The sequence below is a fragment of the Panthera onca genome, chromosome C1 (genome assembly GCF_046562875.1).
Source record: "Panthera onca isolate mPanOnc1 chromosome C1, mPanOnc1 haplotype 2, whole genome shotgun sequence".
In the NCBI taxonomy this organism is placed as follows: Eukaryota; Metazoa; Chordata; class Mammalia; order Carnivora; family Felidae; genus Panthera; species Panthera onca.
This window is the reverse complement of record NC_138346.1, coordinates 218,517,431-218,537,244: the sequence shown is the minus strand read 5'-3', so window position 1 is coordinate 218,537,244 and position 19,814 is coordinate 218,517,431. Positions and strand designations below refer to the sequence as shown.

Sequence of the window (19,814 nt, the reverse complement as noted above, 5' to 3'; positions counted from 1 at the left end):
GGGGCCGGTCTGACCCAAGGCGGCCTGGCTCTGCCCACCATCTGAGAGCCTCGGTTGTGCCCCCCGTGCTATGAGCTGTCTGTCCCCCGTGCCACCCCCTGCCCGGCCCCACACGGGAAGAGAGCTGGTGGCTGACGAAGGTAGGCTTTCCCACGAAATCGGCCTCCTGGGACATTCAGCCCGATTCTGCAGCGTGGGAGCCAGGCAGACGAGAGACGAGCTCCTGAGTGCTGGAAGCCTGAGCCTACAGCCTTCTCATGCACCCTGAGCACTGAGCCGTAGCCCTGACTTAAAAAAACAAAAAGTAGGAAAGAGTGCTTTAATTTGCTCCTCTGCTCCAGAAAGCTTTGCTGTCTCCTTGGCTCAGCTCTCTCTTCAAGCAACACGGGGCATCGAAGGACCCCCACAGGCTTGGTGGGCACTCCTCTTCCGCCACTCCCTGGCGGGCCCCGCCTGGACCACATTCCTCTCAGGGCATCTGGACCCCACTTGTCTGGACCCCACTTGCCAGCTCGTCCGAGGAGCTATTTCAGGACCACCTCCGTTGGCGGGAGAGGATGCCTCTGTGTCCGAAGACCGGACCTACTCACTGTGGATCCCAGGGGGGCCGTGTCGGGAGGTGAGAAGAGCCGTCAGGACCTGCCCTGAGGCCGCCATGCACCTGTGGAGCTCCGGCCACCTTCTTTTCCGGTAGACGCAGACCAGCAGGGCTATGCAAACAGTCTTGTCAGCCTTTGATAAATGCTTAAAGATTCCGTCTCCACGTGCTGGACAGACTGTTTATCACTCAATGGGAGAAAAGCATTCAGATTCTAAGTATCCCCGACTCTTGCAATTAATGCCCAGACATGAGCATCGAGCGGAGAAGGGCCAGGAAGTTCGCTCAGATTTACTAGGGTACTTATTGTCCCTTAAATAAATAGCAATTAATACTAAAACATTTAATTAAGGTTTAAGAGCCAGCAGAGATATTTATCTCTTGCATAGCTGTTAAGCCTCTCCAAATGCATTTTTAATGATGATATAGCAGTTTGTAACCGTACCATTGTGTCTGCTCACGCGAACCACTGTGCACACGTGGGACCCAAGAGTGGTTAAGTTCGCTTCCCTGCAGGCAGATTGTTGGTGATGCTTGGGCTCCTGGACACAGGCACCCTGATGCGGGCAGATATTCATCCTGTTTCCCTGATTCAGCCTCTCCAGTAGATTCCAGCAAATTCTTGCCTCAGACCATCTCCACAGTGGCACCCCGTTGTTCTGGATGAGTCACGGTAAAGCTGACCTTCCCAAACACCAAGTAAGGGGATGAAGACACAGGCCTGCCGTTGCCTCTTGGGCGAATCTCCTGTCATTTTTCACGTAACAAGTAAACTTCAGAAAAGCTCATTAGTGTTCAGATCTTTTGCATTTGCCAAAAGGCCACTTTATTCCCAACGGAGCCTGAAAAGTAATAAAAGTTCTTGCATCTGAAGTCAGTACGAAATAAATCATGTGCCATTATTATTTTCAAAAACACACTGAAGACATAACTAATAAAAACCGAGAAATGCACCTGAGCCTTCCCACTTTGTTTTAAAACACACACACACACACACACACACACACACACACACACACACACATCCAGCTTTTTGTAATTCAGAGGAACGGTTTTTTCAAAGCAACGTGCAGAAACCCCCTCTGCACACTGATCTCCAAGCTGCAGGCGAAGTCCGACGGAAAGTTCCCAGTCCGACGGAAAGTTCCCGTCAGGTTGGCAGAAACTGAGGAGCAGCCACTGGCTCCAGGGCGCTCTTGCCTTAGTCTGTTTGTTCTTTGTTTTGCAAAAAGCAGACACTGCTCTTTAAACCTAGGACCCACCTTGTAGTTAGTCTGTCAATGGCGGGGCCAGGCGAGCCCAAGATCTCCTTCCAGGCAGCAGAGGGCACTAGTTTCTCCAAAGTCAGAATTTATCCCAGATCCCAATCTCTCAGATCACTTTGCAACACACAGCTTCCCTTTCTGGTGCGGACGCCCTCCCCCTGTTTCTCCCCAGCCAGGACGTGGAGGGTGGGGGGCTCTCCTTGGCTCTCTTTTCCTGACTGGCCTGGGATGCACATACCTCTCTGGTCCCTCTCGGGTTAGTGCCCAGCTGAGAGGTTCATGCACAGAGTCTTTGGAACAGAAAACCACAAGCCCTCCCTGGAGCTGAGTGCAAGCAGCAGGAATGCGGGGCAGACTTGGAAAGTGGCTGTGCGTAGCCTCAAGCCCCTCCTCCTGGCCTGATGGGGTGAGGCCACCCTTGTGGAGACCCTTGCAGGGAACCCACCCACCTCTGCAGGAAGCCAGCATTGCTCTTAAAGTGGCAATTCAGGGCACAGGGTTGGAGCCATATCTCTCCCTCTTTCTCTCTCTTTCTCTCTGCCTCTTTCATCCTGAGACTTTGGGTAGAAACAGATGCCCATGGGTTTGGAAGAGGCTTTCTCCCCAGCAGCTCAGGGGCCCCTCTGCCAATCCTCTGACGTGGCTGTCCCCATCACAACCCACCTGCAGGCAGCACGTGAAGGTCATTTCAGGCTTTAGTCTCTGGGCCGGAGGACAAGGCTACTTTCACACAGATGCCTCTTCTCTTATCTGCATCCAGCATGGATTTCCCACTCTGGGCACAGGGCTGGAACCCGGGTGAGCCAAAGGTGAACCCTTAGGCACCCCCTGACTGTACGTATCGTCCTGTACCTGAGAAGTCCTGTAATAGCACGTTCTGATGGAAATGAGACAGAGAACACGTTTGGGAAAGGAGGGGTGCCCAGGAAGGCCTCCCCAGGGATCTGGCCGTCTGCAGAAACTTGAAGGATATGAAGTCCGAGATTTGCCCTTTCAGGCCAAGGTGCTGCCTGGAACTCGGAGAGTGAGGAGGCAGGACCTTGTCCACTGTGCGAAGCTCTGAAGACTTTCAGTGGGAAAGTGGAAGGAGACGGTCCGTTCTGAAAACCACCCACGAGATGGCTGGCCTGAGGGAAGGGGCCAAGGGGCGCCTGTCACCTCCGTCTGTCTGACTAAAGGCAGAATAAGGGACTGCAAAGCCGCCTTGCGGAAACCTCCCTTCTTTTTATTTATTTATTTAAATATGAGATTTATTGTCATATTGGTTTCCATACAACACCCAGGGCTCATCCCAACAGGTGCCCTCCTCAATGCCCATCACCCACTTTCCCCTCCCTCCCACTCCCCATCAACCCTCAGTTTATTCTCAGTTTTTAAGAGTCTCTTATGGTTTGGCTCCCTCCCTCTCTAACTTTTTTTTTCCTTCCCCTCCCCCATGGTCTTCTGTTAAGTTTCTCAGGATCCACATAAGAGTGAAACCATATGGTATCTGTCTTTCTCTGTATGGCTTATTTCACTTAGCATAACTCTCCAGTTCTATCCACGTTGCTACAAAGGGCCAGATTTCATTCTTTCTCATTGCCAAGTAGTATTCCATTGTATATATAAACCACATCTTCTTTATCCATTCGTCAGTTGATGGACATTTAGGTTCTTTCCATAATTTGGCTATTGTTGAAAGTGCCTCTATAAACATTGGGGTACAAGTGCCCCTATGCATCAACACTCCTGTATCCCTTGGGTAAATTCCTAGCAGTGCTATTGCTGGGTCATAGGGTAGTTCTATTTTTAATTTTTTGAGGAACCTCCACACTGTTTTCCAGAGCGGCTGCACCAGTTTGCATTCCCACCAACAGTGCAAGAGGGTTCCCGTTTCTCCACATCCTCTCCAGCATCTATAGTCTCCTGATTTGTTCATTTTAGCCACTCTGACCAGCGTGAGGTGGTATCTCAGTGTGGTTTTGATTTTTATTTCCCTGATGAGGAGTGACGTTGAGCATCTTTTCATGTGCCCATTGGCCATCTGGCTGACTTCTTTAGAAAAGTGTCTATTCATGTCTCTGCCCATTTCCTCACTGAATTATTTGTTTTTCGGGTGTAGAGTTTGGTGAGTTCTTTATAGATTTTGGATACTAGCCCTTTATCCGATATGTCATTTGTAAATATCTTTTCCCATTCCGTCGGTTGCCTTTTAGTTTTGTTGATTGTTTCCTTTGCAGTGCAGAAGCTTTTTATCCTCATGAGGTCCCAATAGTTCATTTTTGCTTTTAATTCCCTTGGCTTTGGAAACCTCCCTTCTTAAGGGGGCCACCCTCCGACCTGTGCTCCAGCCCAGGACCCTCTTCCAATGAGGAGGGGGCACTGCTGGTCATCATGCCAGGACCAGGGACAGCTGCTGGGACAGGGACAGCTGCTCCAGCCAGAGAGGCTCCCAGGCGGCCCAAACCGGGCAGGGGGTCGTCAGGCCCAGGCTTCAGTGTCGTCATACTGTTTTGACTTTCCAGCTTTTAAAATTATGGTGAAATATACGTAACATGAAGTGGACCTTTTTAACCATTTTTAATAGTGCATTCGGTGGTATTAAGTACAGTCACCGTGTCGTGCAGCCGTCCCCACCATCCGTCTCCAGAACTTCCTCATGTCCCTCAACTGAAGCTCTGTCCCCCCGAAACACCAGCCCCCCCAACCCCCACCCCAGGCCCTGGCGCCCACCCTGCCACTCTCTGTGTCTGGATTTGACTCCTCTGGGGACCTCATATGAATGGAGTCATAGAGAATCTGTCTCCACGATTGTTAGCTTTCCACAAATTAGAAGGAAGATAGACATAGAGGAGAGACATTTCTCTTTGTTTTAATGGCTTCCTTTTGAAAAACACCCCCACCCCATCCTGGAAAGTGGGTGTGAGCAGCGGGCAGGGGACCGTTGGAGTAAAGCTATGGAGGGCGGTCCTCTTTCCATGCAATGACACCCTGCTCACAGCAGATGGGCCGTCCCACAGGGTGAGCAGATGGTCCATTTTAGGCCCCCGTGGAGTTGTCCACACGTGTCATTTGGAGGTAGAAGGCGAGGTGAGCAGGGAGCCAGAGCCCTGCCTTGTTGTCCAGACCACGGGCAGGGGCAGGGGCGAGGGTTCCTAGAGAGGAAATGAGCCCCCTCACCCCTGCCCTGGGGGGAGCAGACAGTCTGAAGCTCCTGGATGCTATAGAGGGAGCCCAGCAGGATGCTGTCCTACAGCCTGAAGATGTGTCCCCCCAGCCTGGGGACCTCCCAGGCCTCAGTCCCGGGAGGATCACCCAGCAGGCTTATTTGATTCAGGACAAAGGAGCCCAGGCTGTGGCCTGTTGAGAAAGGGGTAATGGGCCCAAGCCTGGCCTGTGATCAGAGTCACCTGGGGGGCTCAGAGAGCCCCATAGTCACAGGCCCTGCCCACAGGACCCGCGCCTGGGTATCCAGAGGGAGGCACGGGGGTCTGAGGCACTCAGCAGGTGACTAGGACAGGGCCCATCCAGCCGCACAAGCCACTGTGGACCTGCCAGAGCTCCAGCTGAGAGCTTCACTGTTTCATTTTAGAACCGATGATGCTCCACCCCCCCCAGCCCTTTTGTATCACCGGCACAGGTGAGGGTGTGGCGTCACACCCCCCCCCGATATACCGGTTGAGGGTCCTCATTTCCTGTAGTTACAGGGTGGGGGGGGGGTCCAAGTGACAGCAGAGAGAAACAGTGCCAGTCCTGGGAGCGAGAGCTGTGGCTTTCAGCAAAAGCGCCCCCACGCTGAGCGGTGACGCGGCCTGACGCACCTGGCCATGCCCAGACGCCGGTGGCTGCCTGACTCTGGGGTCTGTGACGGACATGGGAAGGCTTTGAGGTTCCTAGGTTCTGAGGCTATGCCCGGGCCGCCCCTTCCTTGCTTCCTTGCAGACTCGACGTGGCCTGTAAGCATGTGGCTCGCCGCCTTTCTCTCTTCAGCAAGATCACCTCTCAGGGACACCCAGGAGGTGGTCTTTCTGACACAATGCATTAATGTCTCCCAGTCCCAGCTTCCAGCCGAGCAGAGGACTGAAATGGACCGCGTGGTTCCCGCCATCCAGGGATGGGGCGGGCGGCCCCTCTGCCCTTGGTGGGTAGGAGCCAGAGAGAGCATCCACACAGCGCTGGATGCGTTCGGTCCCCTGCAGGCTTGGGGTGTGTGGCCCCCCTCGTAGTTCCCACGGGGGTGGCCCAGACCCACTCCTGGTGCGGGGGCAGCAGAAAAGGCTCCTCCATCGATTACCGTGATTAGTGCGAGGTCCCTGGGACTCCCTGGTGACCAGAGCTGGCTGACACCCTTCCTGCTCTGGGGACACCGTGTCTGTAAGCCAGCCAGCAGCCTGGGGCTCGGCTGTGCAGCGTCCCCCCACCCTGACTCCCCCTGCTAGTTAATCTCTTCTTGTTTTCTTTCCACACAGGATTCCGTTGGTGAACCTGTAAAAAAAATAATAAATAAAATAATTAAAAACACACACACACACACACACACACACAAAACCTACAAGTAAACTTTGTACGGGGAGGGTCCCCATACCTACTGCTTCAGTTTGCCGGTGGGAAGCTCAAAGAGCAGGACGCTATAGGCCAAATATATTTTTATAAAAATGCTCACGCCTATGGGGAACTGCCTTCTGCCAGAGTTTTCTTTGGAGAACGGAGAGAAGCAAAGCAAGAAAGAAGCTGGAGACGAGAAGGAAGGCCAGCAGGAAGCACCTGAAGCCTGGGATTTGTACTGATTCTGAACCTTTGCCAATAATACCATTATGTGCCATGTACTGACCCGAAAGACTTGGTGACAAAGCCGAAGCCAAGCGAACCACGTGTAGAAATCTCACAGAAAACAGGGGTGGGAATCTCCCGACAGAGTCGCTATTTCTGGTTAATATACATATATAAATATATAAATACACACAGACACACACACACTTCTTTTGTACTGTAGCGATTTTTGAAGATCCTCAATGTTCCTTTTTAAAAAAAAAAAAACGTTATCGGTTACAAAATCTGATTTATTTAACATGCTTAGTTTGAACAGGATAAACCGGTGTTTTCTACGTTGGCGACATGCACACACGCGTGCACACAGACGCCCACACGCAAACACACACGCGCATATAGAGGCCTGTATTGGAAACACAGTTCCATGAGTGAGCATACTCTTTCTGGTGACCTGGTACCCCATTGCCACCCATCCCAGGGGACAGTCTGGACCCACGCAAAGGGACCCCCTAAATGACACATCTTGCATTTGCTGGTATTTGGTGAGGGGCACTCGATGTATAATGTATTCTGTTGGGCCAGTGTTAAGAATGCCGTGGTTTTATATACATACATATATATATGTATATGTATATGTATATGTATATGTATATGTATATACATATATATATATAGACACATAAATATGATCGTTTTTCATTTAATTGTTTGAAGAAGCTACCTAACGGCCATGCACACATTTACGTAGCCGGCTGCTTACAAAGGGGACGAAGCATCAGACTGGGCAGGTGGTGGATTCTTGGCCATCTTTGTGTTAAAGAAGCAGAGACTGAATTAAAGAAAATTTTCCAGTTCCAAAAATTAAAGGAATATATCCTTACCACGTGTGTGCGTATGTCAGAACGGAACCCAAAAACATACGAGGGCCCCGTCTGTTCGAAGATGAGGAAACGGTTCCACGTGCAGGGGACCCAGGTGTGTCCCATGGGTGCTGTGCCCCACGTGTGTCCACGTTTCTTTCCCACGTGCTGGTGGTGGACAGGACGGCCTGCTCTTTCTAGGGCCCAAGCATGACTTTGAATCTTGATCGGGACTATAGCAGATGCTACACTCTCTTGCTGGTGCCGGTCGGTCAATGTTTGTGTCTTGCCGTGAGGAATCCTGCAGTGGGTTTTTCCGGTGGAAATAGGGGCCCGAGGCTGGAGCCTCATTACAGCGAATCCCAACCACATGTAATTCGCTAAAAATACTGCCGTGTCCGGGGCTGGCTACTCCCTCCCAACTCCAGCCACATAATTAATGGTGCCCCATCCGTGCCGTCAGTAAGGGGCGCTATAAGGGAAGCTGTTTTCTCCTCGTGGGGACCCCAGATTAGGTGCATGTGTCCTGGCTTCTATGAATGGCCCACGTGTGATTTGATTGCACCAGTCTCGAGTGTGAACTGGTCTCCGAAATGCCCCGCAGACCAGGTTAACCTTGTCCGCACTCCTCGGCTGGGCCGGTGGCCTCACAGTGCTTCCCCAGGGCCCGGTCTCCCTCTATAACATCTTAAAATGTGCTTGAAAAGCTAGCTTCTGCACCTCTCTCTTGGCATATGGGAAGGCAAAGTGATGCCAGGCGAGGAAAAAAAACCTTAGTGTTAAGTCTGTGTTATTTGGAATTACTCACCACGTGGGAAAGTCGGTGTTTTGGTTCGGGTTTTGGTTTTGTTGTTTTCCTCTGAAGCTGTGGCACGTACGGAGGACAACGCAGAAACCCCCAGCCACTGGCATCTCCAGGCTCCTGGGGCTCACCCGTGTGGCCCTGGAGGGTGCACCTGTCTCCATGCATCACCCTGCCCACCTGTCTCATTACCTGCGGACTTGGAAGTGGCCCTGGGGACTTCCTGACTCAGGTGAGCACGGCTGGCTTGGTGTGAGCTCGAGGCCGGGGCTGTCCGCGCCCTGCAGGGCGGTGCAAGCTGCCCTCTGCTCTCTGACCCCTTGAGCTCCAGGGAGCCTGAGCGGGAAGGAGGTGATGGCAGGGGCCTGTTCATTCACCCACAGCAGGAACCCAGGATTCCTGACGAGGACACAATTTGGTGTCCACACCGCACGCGTGACGGCTGCTCAGCCCCTGCCTCGGACCTCAGGATGCCGAAACCCTTTCCAGAGCCCCGAGTGACGCTGAGCTTTCGAAGGAAGCTTAAAATAGCACCCCCACCCACCCACCAAACACAGCTCCTTGGGCACGCGCTCAGGGCGGGGCCGGGGCCTGCGCCCACACCTGCACGTTCCTCACCAGGAAGTCTAGCTCTGGGTTGACATCGGTCGAAACAAATCCACCTCGGGGAAGGCCACTGCTCCACGGTGGCTGAGGGAGTGTGCGTAGGGATTTTAGGTTTTAGGTGGTCACCGGGAAACGGGGAAGCATCATCTCTGTACGGGGGGGATAAGGAAGGAAAGGCAGCAGGCTTACAAAACTCAGCCCCACCCACGAGGAGGTCTGTAAAGCGAGACGGCACGGGCGTCTTCCGAGTCCAGCCCACGCACACAGGTGCAGGTGTCCTGAGTGTCCACATGCTGGGTGTGGCCAGGCTGTCCCTCCACACGCAGCCCTCGCTCCCCTCAGCCTCCTGGAGTTCAAGTTCACTCAAGGCCGCCTTGCGTTGCTCGGCCAGAGTTCCGTCTGCCGGGTCCTCACATTTGCTGTGGCTTTTTTTTTTACCCCCCGCCCCCCACCCAAGAAAGGTGCTGAGAGGAAGGGCGTTATGGTTTGGTAAGTTCCCCAGTTTTTCTCCACCTCCACCTCCTCCCTTGGCGACTCTGCAGTCCACAGTCGCGCCCCCCCCCACCCCCCCCCCCCCCCTGCAGCACTTGGACCACCGTCCGTCATCTGCCATTAACGCTTTCAGAACAGCTAGGCTGGGCGTTGGGCACTCTGCTGTCCAGTCAAGTCTGTTTCTAGGCTTAATTACTTCTGATCTCCATGCACGCGATGTCATCCTTATCTGGTTGAAAGAATGGGTGTAATTACTTTTGTTGACAAGCTCTGAATGCCAAGGGGGAGGGGCTCCTGGCTCAGCCGGGAAAGCTTCCTGGTGGTTCCCCACTGGGCTCGGCTTCCAGCGGCGTCCAGGGCACAGACGGGCCATGTGCCTACTTGGTCTTCCTACTCGGCCACTGCTTGCTCACGCGCGGCGTGGAAGCATAGGGACCCCTGGGGCACGTCGGAAGGCGGCTTGTGTCCACAGTGTCCTTCTTGCACGGGAGGGACAGGAGGGAGTCCGTGTTTTCTTCCACGTGTTTCCGGTCCTTCTGCATCCCGACTCTGGGTGCACGTCTTGTGCGACATTCGGCCAGCTCCTCTGGTCCTTCATGCACCATTTGCACCTTCGGAGCCTGGACTCATCAGCAAATCCCGCTGCCTCTGAATTGACCCCCAGGAATTGGGTCCTGACTCCTGTGACCTTGACGTCTTGGAACATTCTTCCATCTCACAGATCTGTTGCTGTTTTCTCAGCCACATTTTAGCATCAGGCGGAGTCTTCCTTACCGGCTTTGGTCTTGAGGAACGTTGTGCCGGGATGTCCACTCCCATTAGTCTTGTTATGAAATGCACACACCAGAGAATTGGCCCTTTTGCCTTGAAAGGTCTCTGTTTGACTCTTACTGCCCATGGAGTTCTTTTTTTTTTTTTTTTTTTTTTTTTTTTTTTGCCTCTTTTCCCAGATGGTCCAGTATCATCAGCAGCTCAGGAAGCTGGGTTGACCTCAGTCTCTTGGGAGATAAGACAAGAAGCCAGGGCTGAGGTTCGGGGTCGGGACCTGCAGCGATATGGCGGTCGGGCTGGGTCTTCCCATGCCTTCCGTACCCACCTTCCTTTGCCCGTTATTGTGACATCGTCACCTTGTTTCATCAGGGAGGTCCCAGCATGAGTGAGTGTCCATGCTATCATGAACCATCTTCCCTCTTATTTCCACGGAGCCGCCCCTCACATCACAGCAGGGAAAGGCACTGGGCATCCTGAGTTCTGTCGACGCTCCAGGGCCATTCTTGTTTCACGGCATGTGTCCCTTAAGAAGACACCACCCACAGATGCAGCTGGAAGGGAAGCCAGTCTGTGGCTTGCCAGGACCCACTGTTCCTCTGCTCACGCAAAGGCTCCAACTTCTGTCATGTTGGCCACACGGTGACGAGCAAGGTGGACGTGATCCTGCCCTCGTGGGTTTTACTTTCCACTCTTGGAGGAGGCAGATAATTAACATAGAAGCAAAACATAATGATTTCCATAGAGGGGGGTGAGTGATAGGAAGAGAATGGGGCAGAGTGATAGCCGGGAGAGAGGAGGGGGCTGTTTGCATCTCCTGGGGACTGTGGCTTCCTTACCGAGGGCCTGATACAAGGGCTATCACTCCAGTGATGAACTTCCCTCTTCCTCCAGCGCCGCCTCTCTCCAGGACCCCTCCCCATGTGCATATGTATGTTCATTGCCAAGTCACAGCTAGGTCAACCACGTCTCAAGGAGGACAAAGGAATCCAAGGACCGAGGCGGCACAGCCCACAGAGCACTGGGGTCCCCAGGGAGAGTCATCCGTCCTGGTAAGAGAAAAGAAGGCAGCTGCCTTCTCCAAAGCTCACCCTCAATACTGATCACACTTAGCAGCATACTTCTTAAACAACATCTGCTTTTAAGTAAGCAGATACTCCAAAACACGCCATGATTCATGTAATTTTGGAATGGTTATTTTGGTGCAGTTTGTCAATTTGCTATGCCATACTGTTTTTTTGATCGTTTGTTTGTTTTCCAATGTAAATAGCACAGCCCACATAAATGAGCAAAACTCTCACCATCTGAGAGTTTTTGATTATTCTTCCTGACTTCTTTTACGTAGATGTGCTTCCGGCTATGAAGACAAAGTTGCTTTTCGTCCCCTGCTCTGAGCCAAGATCTGTGTGTTAGTTGCACTCAGCATTATTCGTGGGGGTTGGACGAGGTCTTACATAGTTGTTTGACATTTTGAAATGTGCTGCCAGCCCTTCCTTCCCTCCAAAACCTGTGGAGCATGGCTGTGCACAGTTTTGCATTTCTGGGGTTAGAGTTTGCATTCAAAACTAAGGAATGGGTGAATAGAGGCGTAGGCAGAGAATCATCATTGTTTAGATCACCCCAGCCACCAAGCAAACAGAAATAATCTTCTTTTCGACCTCAAATGATTTGAGAAAGATCTCAACCAGCAAACACACTATCGCCAATTTCTGGAGTACAAGTCGGCCGCTGTGTGAGCGGGCAATCTCCAGCTGGGGATTCAACTCTATCCAATCGCCCTTTCTGCCAAAGGGCCATTAGTCGTGCCTGCATTTTACCAGAGGAGCCGCCCCACCAGAACAGGGACAGCCAGGCTAGGACGTGTTTGTATCTCCTCCCTGCACTCTGTTTCACTTTGGAGGGAGTGAAACACATAGGCTGCAGCAGACGAGAAAGCTGCACACGATGCACCGTGATCGTAGAAAGACCCGTAGAACAGATGCTTGTCATGGGCTTGTTAAGGCAGTGGTGCATAGACAGTAGGGGCATGAGGGTGAGGGGCTTCTCTCCATGGCTTTTCAGACACCATGCCAGTGACAGGTCTATACTCCACCCTTGTGAGTGCACAGCCCACACCCAGTGGTAAAGGCAATTGAAGAGAATGGTCACCTTGGCTCTACCATGTGTCTGGGTTGGAGCTGGAATGCTGGAATAAATGCTACTACTTCCCAGGAGCCCCGTTGCATTCCCAGCTTGATGGATTCCTCGCTAAATGCTCCAAGAGTTACTGTGCCTAGAATCAAGAGAAGAGTTTCGAATCAACCCATAAGTCTAAGCCATGTATAGAACAACCACAGCTTAAGAGACATGGTTTAAACTGGGCCAGCCTTATGCACATGGGACACATGGGTTTATGCGACCTTGGGGTGGGGTAGTTTAAACAGTCAGTGAGTAGTGAGGTGAGGGTCAGTGGATGCATAAAGGGGCATATCCCTTCTGTGTAGGGTAGAATCAGAACACACACGTGCCATGAATAGTGTAAATTAAATAGGTTAATACAATAAGCCATGAGAGTTGCTAAGACATCCCCTGGGGCTGAATTAACTCTTGCCGATATCTTGAATCTCACAGTAAAACACCTGCTGAGTAATGTGTGGTGGGAATGATGTGGAAGATCAGGTTTTAAGAAATTCTGTATGAACGTTAATTAGTTCTGTCCCAGGTGGTCTCTCCGTGAGACAGAATCCCCTAGAAACCTGGGTTTTCACGCATAACTCAACACCTAGATATCTGCAACACCAAACAACAAATCCGCACCAGCGTCATTCTTGTGTGGACGTTAACTCAGCTGATCACACTGGTTAGTTTTTGTCAGATTTCTGAGATTGTGCCGTAAAATGCTTCCGTGTTGATGCTTGTGGCTTTTGGGTTGGCAACTGTCAGTGCTAGTCCTGATGGATCTGGCAAGTTGTTGCTTCTGGGGAATCGGGGAGAATGTTAGCCACGGGAGAGGCAAGAACTCTTTGCAGTGCTAACATCTACTTTTTGGCCCCATTGTGTACGGTGAAGACTCGTGGCCACCAAAAATCTAGGAAGGGGGACCCCTTGAGGACCCCTGGATAGTTACTTCAAATCATTATGCAGGAGCTGCAAAGGCAAACATGACTGTACCAACCTCCTGGGCCACCGTCCTCTTTCCAAGAGAATCATTTACCCTTTCTTGACTCATCACAAACTGAAAGGGCTAGTCTCAAAGCCATTGTAACACCCAACCTCCATTTCCAAACTTTGGGGGATCAGCAGGAGTAGGAGAGAGGGGCTCTGCTGAAGTTGTAGGCTACTGAAATCCATGGAAGGGTGTGACAGCAAGCCCACAGTGCTGTTCTTGACCAGGCTTTCCACCGGAAGGCCCTTCCCCCTCTACCTCCAAAGTCTGTTTTGGGCTGGGAGGTCCACCTTGAATTCTCTCTTTTATGCATATGGATTTATAATATCATAGTATATGAGTGCCTACAACTTAAAGTCAACACGAGTGCTTTTCTTGATGAGTTTCTAGCAGGAAAACATGAACTTACATGGAAGCCCCGGAGGGGAGGGAGCTAAGGTGCTCTGGGTATTACGCCACTTCTGAAAACAAGCACAACAGTCCTCCCAGTGAAGGACCTTAAAGACAGGAGTGGGCAGCTGGCTTTGCTAAGTCAGCTGGCATGAGAGATCCCACATTTGGCCACACACTCCTTGAACTGAACTGTCATGACCTACAGACCCATCAAAAAATACGGTTTTTGTTTGCTTTTCACTTGCATTTGGATTGCTTCCTCAGAAGCCAGAAGGGTGAAAGACCCTTAGCAAAGTTGGCCCTCAGTCAACTGACCATAAAGTTGACCCTTAAAGATGAATTCCCAGCCCAAGATGACACAGAACGGCTTGAGCTTCAGCGACTGTTTCAGAGACCCCCGTGTGTACATTGCTCAGTGGGAAGACTGGACACCCCCATCCATGGCATCTGCTGTTTCCTGAAACACTCACCAGCAGTTGTGGTGAGAAGGACGTGTGGGAACTTGTGAAGTTTTGGAATGAAAAAGAAATTTGGGGGAAACATGTGACAAGCTTGGGGCTCCAGGTAATTGTCTTCTTAAAGACTAGAATTTTGTTTTGTTTTGTTTTCCCTTTGTTCTGGCAACCCCATTTGGATCCTTTCCTCCTCCCACATTCCCTGGAGAAGCAAAATGGCGGGTGTTGGGGCCCAGAACTCGATTACCCTTCAGTTAAAACCTACTCAAATGAAAAGCAGAACAGCAACAACAAAGCCTTCCCTGAGCTTTAATAACACTGTTGATTCAGTTTACTTAACTCGTGATTGAGGTATGGATCAGCAAGAGATTAAGGCTTTCAGTCTCTCTACACATGCTATTGATCAGGACTCTTCTTGAACTTGACTTAGACCCAGACAGCGTTAAACTGGACATTGGAGGAAGAAGCATGGATTCTCCTTTTAAATTATTTTCCCCTTTTTGTCCCCAAAAGGAATAAATGTTTACTGCAAAACATTTAGAAAATACCAATAACCCAACAGAAGGGAAATGTCTGAAACCCTTCAATTACTGTTTAGTTCAGTGGACACTGTCCATTCAACGCTAAACTGGTGGGGACAAGTTGCAGAGATCTCTGCATGGTTATGCGCTTAACAGGTCTGGCTTCTGTGTATGTTTTCTACAAAGGAAGTCCAACTAGCCTTTGAATGCCTCTTTGCCGGTTTCACTTGTCATTGGCTAATCTCATCGTGAGTGCCATTACGAAGGGAAAAGGCGGTCAACCATTTCCATGCTTTGCGTTTGCTTTCACATCGTCAAGCCATTGGGCACACCTGGGCTTTTAGGGTGGGCTAAACAGAATCCCCAGGGAAACATCCAGATTATTGGCTGGATTTTTCACATGGGGCATCTTTGTGACAGCCACATATCTGAGAAACGGAAGGATCCGTTTCCATTTTCCACATTCTCAGTACATTTGAATGACACTCGAATTCACCAGGCCTAGTTCTATACATTTAAGGATGGGCCCATCTCTCTCCTCCTCCCCAGCTCACCCATGGAACTGGAAAATTCACAGACCGTGAACCTGAACCACAACATGAGGAATTAAATGTGATGGCCTCTGGGGCCTATTTGCACAGGTGTTAAGTTACATGTTGTAAAACTTTATCTGCCCCCCTTACTCATGTAAAGTAAAGCTGGGTTTATTTTGATTTTCCTAAATTATTTTCTGATACAATAAACTGTTACCTGTTTATTTATACTTTTACATGGAGCACTTGTTAATTTTCAACCGCAAAACGAAAGCCTCTCTGTATAAGTGTTATACATACATCTACACCACAGCTGTCCTTATAGACATATTTATATACCTTCTTCTTGAAAGAGTTAAACTATTGTAGCTTACTGTTGTGTTTTTCCTTAAATGCATATCATAATCCTGTTAATAAACAGAAATGACACGCTATATTTCAGTGGGGGAGGTGGGTGGGGGCTGGGTGTGATTTCCATACAGGTGAACTTTTATTCCAGATTTTTTTTAAGTTGTTTCTGTATTTCAAAGCTATGTATTTGGAAAAACATTGTACATGCAACACCTATATCAACTTTCCTGTGTATATTTACTACTCTGATGTTGCTATTAAAAAAAAACATAATATGAAAATACATAAGAAAAGAATTGCCATGAGTTGAGGCCATGACCTCAAAAGGACTCTTAAAAATATTATTTGTTCATTTATACATTTTTTAACAATACTATCTGAGACCACTCTAAGAATATGAGCATTCATGTTTCTATACCTATCATAGATCATAGATTGTAAAATTTCCTCTCTGGATCTTCATTATTTTCAAGACAAAGTTTTCCTACTTCAGCCAGCAAGAAAACATTCCCAAGTCTCCATGGGTGGGTCCTGGGGTTGGGTGTGACGTTGTGTGGACCAACTGACACTGTCCCACCACGTGCTTCAGAAGAGCATGCATCCAGAAGAGCAGGTTGGGCTCTTGTTTGGACAGTCTGAGCCCAGCTCATGTCTGCAGAGATCCCTGCAGGGAAACCACCTCCAAGGGAAAAGGTGAGCCAAAAGCTTATGATTGTGTGCCTTCGCCAAGGCAAGAAATTCCAAAGGGCCTCTCTTATTGGAGCCGTTGGATACATGGAATGAAAAAAACATACAGAGAGCAAAAGACAGGTTCAGATCAGGCTATTTCTGAGGTGGTAAGGGCCTTGTTCTCAACCACAGTGCTGCCCCCCAGGGAACCTCTGGCAGTGTCTGAAGAGTCTGCTGGGGAAAAGCTCAGACACTGCTCACCACCTCACCATGCACAGGGCAGCGCCCCACAGAATCAGCCAGCACAGAATGTTGATAGGCCAAGGTTGAGAAACCCTGCTCTCCACCGTCAGGGGATGCTGGAAGGAGGTAGGGGCTTTGCTTATCTTCATGTAGATTGAAAGGTGAAGTCCTTGCCCTAGCTGCTCAGGTTTTTGAGTGCCTAGGCCAGCTGGCACTAGGGCTTAGTCTAAGAAAGCAAGGACAATAAGGCAGCCTTCTCAGTAAAGCCACGCTGCTCGGGCCCAGGGTCTTCTACACCTGCTGAGCACTTTGGGGCTTGTCTGATGTATCTTCACATATTTGGAATTAGTAAAACATACCACCAAATTCCTATGCATCATCAATTGCCCTGTTTAACGGATGGGGCAGACCAAGATACCATGAGGGCACCTAGCTTTGTGAACCGCCTCTAGCCCAGGGATGGGAGGGGGTGGTGCACTCAGGCCACTCCCATTCAACAACAACCTCATCCCCCCTGCAAAGAAAAGGGTTCATGGCATGATTACTCTGCTGCTAAGTGTTCTGGCTCTCTTTATTGGGTGAAGCCATTGCCAAGGCCAAGGACTGGCTCCAGAAAGAGAAGAGGTATGGATCCGGAGGACCAGTCAACATAAAAGAGTTGACATGCACATCAGTTCCCCAGCCAAAGGTCTGCAAGCACTGGAGAAGGAAGGCCTAAGCCATCTTTTCTTAACAGGAAAACGTTTAACGATAGACCAACGATTGAAAGCATCCTTGCAACGAGGAGTGAGCATTCTTTCCTTCTAATTAGCTCAGGAAAGCAGGCAGTGCACTCTGTCTCCTCCCCGCACCCCAGAGCCACTGCAGAATCGATAGATAATTTATATGTTGCCTTTTCCAGTACATAAGACCCGCAGTAACACACATGCTCTCTTTCTGTCTTAGCTTGGGGTGGTGCCTTTGTCTGCTTCTCACATACACTGCCCCCCAGGAGCTTCTTTTTGTTTCTGAGGCTGCGAGCTGGCCGATGGCCAAACTGGCCACGGGCTCCCCAGGGAAAACCTCCCCTGAATCAGTGAGGGGCTTAATGCCCTGAGACACATTGATGAATGGGATACATAACTGCCTTTAACAAGCAGAAAAAACAATACCGCTTTGGTCATTTAATTGATTTAAACAAATCAACAGCCTGGATACCATTAAAATAAACTCAATTTGCTCACCAGTGAGAGGAGGAAATTGGGACTCTAGTATCCATTTACTAGTGCATGGAGCTCTTGCTTTTGAACGGAAGCCAAGAAAATAAATATGGGGGCCCAAAATGGCTGAATAAATTCGGTAGAGTTGATGGTGACAGTTTTCCAAATATACAAACACGACAGAAGCCTCTTGGTGCTGGGCAATGGCTAGAGAGGCTTTTCTCCAGCCACAGGGAAGAAGGGCTAGGCGGTCCAGGGATGTGGCGTGTTCCCCAGGATCTCTCTAGCAAGGATCTCCACCAACCGTTGGACAAAGAAGGCAGGAACATGGGTTTGCAGGGAGCTGGGAGGTCCCCACATTACTTCCCTCAAGAGAAAGCCAGCTCAGGAGTTTAGCAGTCAAAGGTGCATGTCAGGTCTGCCCCCAAACCACCCACACGAATGACCCAGACTGAGAAAGACTGAATGATTCAAGATCTACTGCCCACCAGTCTACTGGGAGTCTGGTTTGCAGGGGTTTCTTCGCCTCTAAAGAGAGCCTTTTAGATAGGCTCTGGGCTTTACTCCTGGGCGTTAGCTTCAGAAGCAAGGGGTCTAAGAAAGCATGACGGGCTCCTTTAGGACAGTGTCCTCAACCAGGGTGGACATTGCTGCCCCCACAGCCCCCTGAGGAGACATCTGGGCTTGATGGTCATTGCAGGCCAGGGAGGAGTGTGCTGCCTGCATTGGACGTGTGAAGGCCAGGGATGCTGCTATGTCACATGCATAAGACAGCGTCCCCACAGCAAGGAACGATCAGGCCCCAGATGTCAACAGCGCCCACACTGAGAGGCCCTGCTTTAGGGGACTTATAGTTCGCCTCCTTTCTGCAGAGGGTAATTTCAAATGGGCTGGATGTTGGCCATTCAAGACATCTGGTCTGCCATGGTTGGCTCCCGGGACTGACCCACATAGAGTCTTCCCTAAAATAGCAACTTGGTCAGGGGGCAGTCGCGACATCCCGGGAAGGGACGTGTAGTCTCCATTTTCACTGTTTTGTTGTTGTTTGTTTGTTTAGTTGGGTTTTGTTCGTGGGGTTTGGGTTTGTAGCCTGGATTATTGGTTTGCTGTGGCTGCTGGAGCAAACTACCACAATCTGGGTGGCCCAGAACAATAGGAAATCATGGTTGCACAGTTCTGGAGTCCAGATGTCTAAAATCAAGGTGTGGGGAGGACTGTGCTCCCTCAGAAGGTATAGGGGAAGGATCTGTCCCGGGTTGTGTCCTGGCTTCTGGTAATTCCTTGGCTTGTGGCAGAAATCCGATGTTCTTTCTGTGTGCACGTGTGTGTGTGTGTGTGTGTGCGTGTGTGTGTGTGTGTGAGAGAGAGAGAGAGAGAGGGGGAATCTGTGTGCAAATTTCCCCTTTTTAGGAACCAGTCATTTTGGTTTAGAGCCCCACTCCATTCCAATATGATCTTCTCTTAACTTGCTCTAGCTGCAGTACCCCTATTTCTCTTTTTATGCTGATTTATTTTTTAGAGAGAGAGACAGAGACAGAGACAGAGCATGAGTGGGGAGGGGCAGAGAGAGAGGGAGACACACAATCCAAAGCAGGCCCCACGCTCTGAGCTGTCAGCACAGAGCCCAAAATGAGGCTTGAACTCACGAACTGTGAGATTATGACCAGAGCCAAAGTCGAATGCTTGACCAACTGAGCTCCCTGCCCAGGCGCCCCTGCAGGACCCCTATTTCCAAATAAAGTCTCATTGTGATACTGGAGGCCAGGACTGGACCCTGTGAATTTGGGTGGGACACAATTCAGCCCAGAATATTGGAGAGTCATAGGAAGATGCCATCCCTAGTCTGAAACCTGATCCCCCTTCCTTGTTCTGTATCTGCCTTAAGAAAGAGTGGGGGGCTGGTGAATGAATCCAGAAGGAGGTCCCAGCTCCTTCTCCTCCCCCTGTGATGCTAGGGGCTGGTCCAGGGAAGACAGGACCACTGGTGGCACCATAATCTTGTTCTGTGGCAGCTGGGTTTCCAAGTAGAAACTTGGGCTCCTGAGGGATATGCAGTTTCCATTTTAAAGTGACCGTCCCCAGAATAGTGTTTTTGTTTTGGTCTCAGGTTGCCAGACAAAGGTGAAGCAGCTGCCGTGGTTGTATGCTGTCATAAAACTTAGAAA

General features: G+C 50.3%; 1 protein-coding gene across 1 annotated transcript in view; it reads left to right on the top strand.

Annotated features, from left to right (window-relative positions):
• Positions 1 to 15,813, top strand: part of AJAP1 (adherens junctions associated protein 1) — a 130,214-nt gene extending 114,401 nt beyond the window's left edge. Inside the window, exon 6 of the mRNA XM_060626236.3 lies at positions 6,312 to 15,813. The gene's annotated coding sequence lies outside the window, so the exon portion shown is untranslated. The remainder of the gene's footprint in view (positions 1 to 6,311) is intronic.
• The last annotated feature ends 4,001 nt before the right edge of the window (positions 15,814 to 19,814 follow it).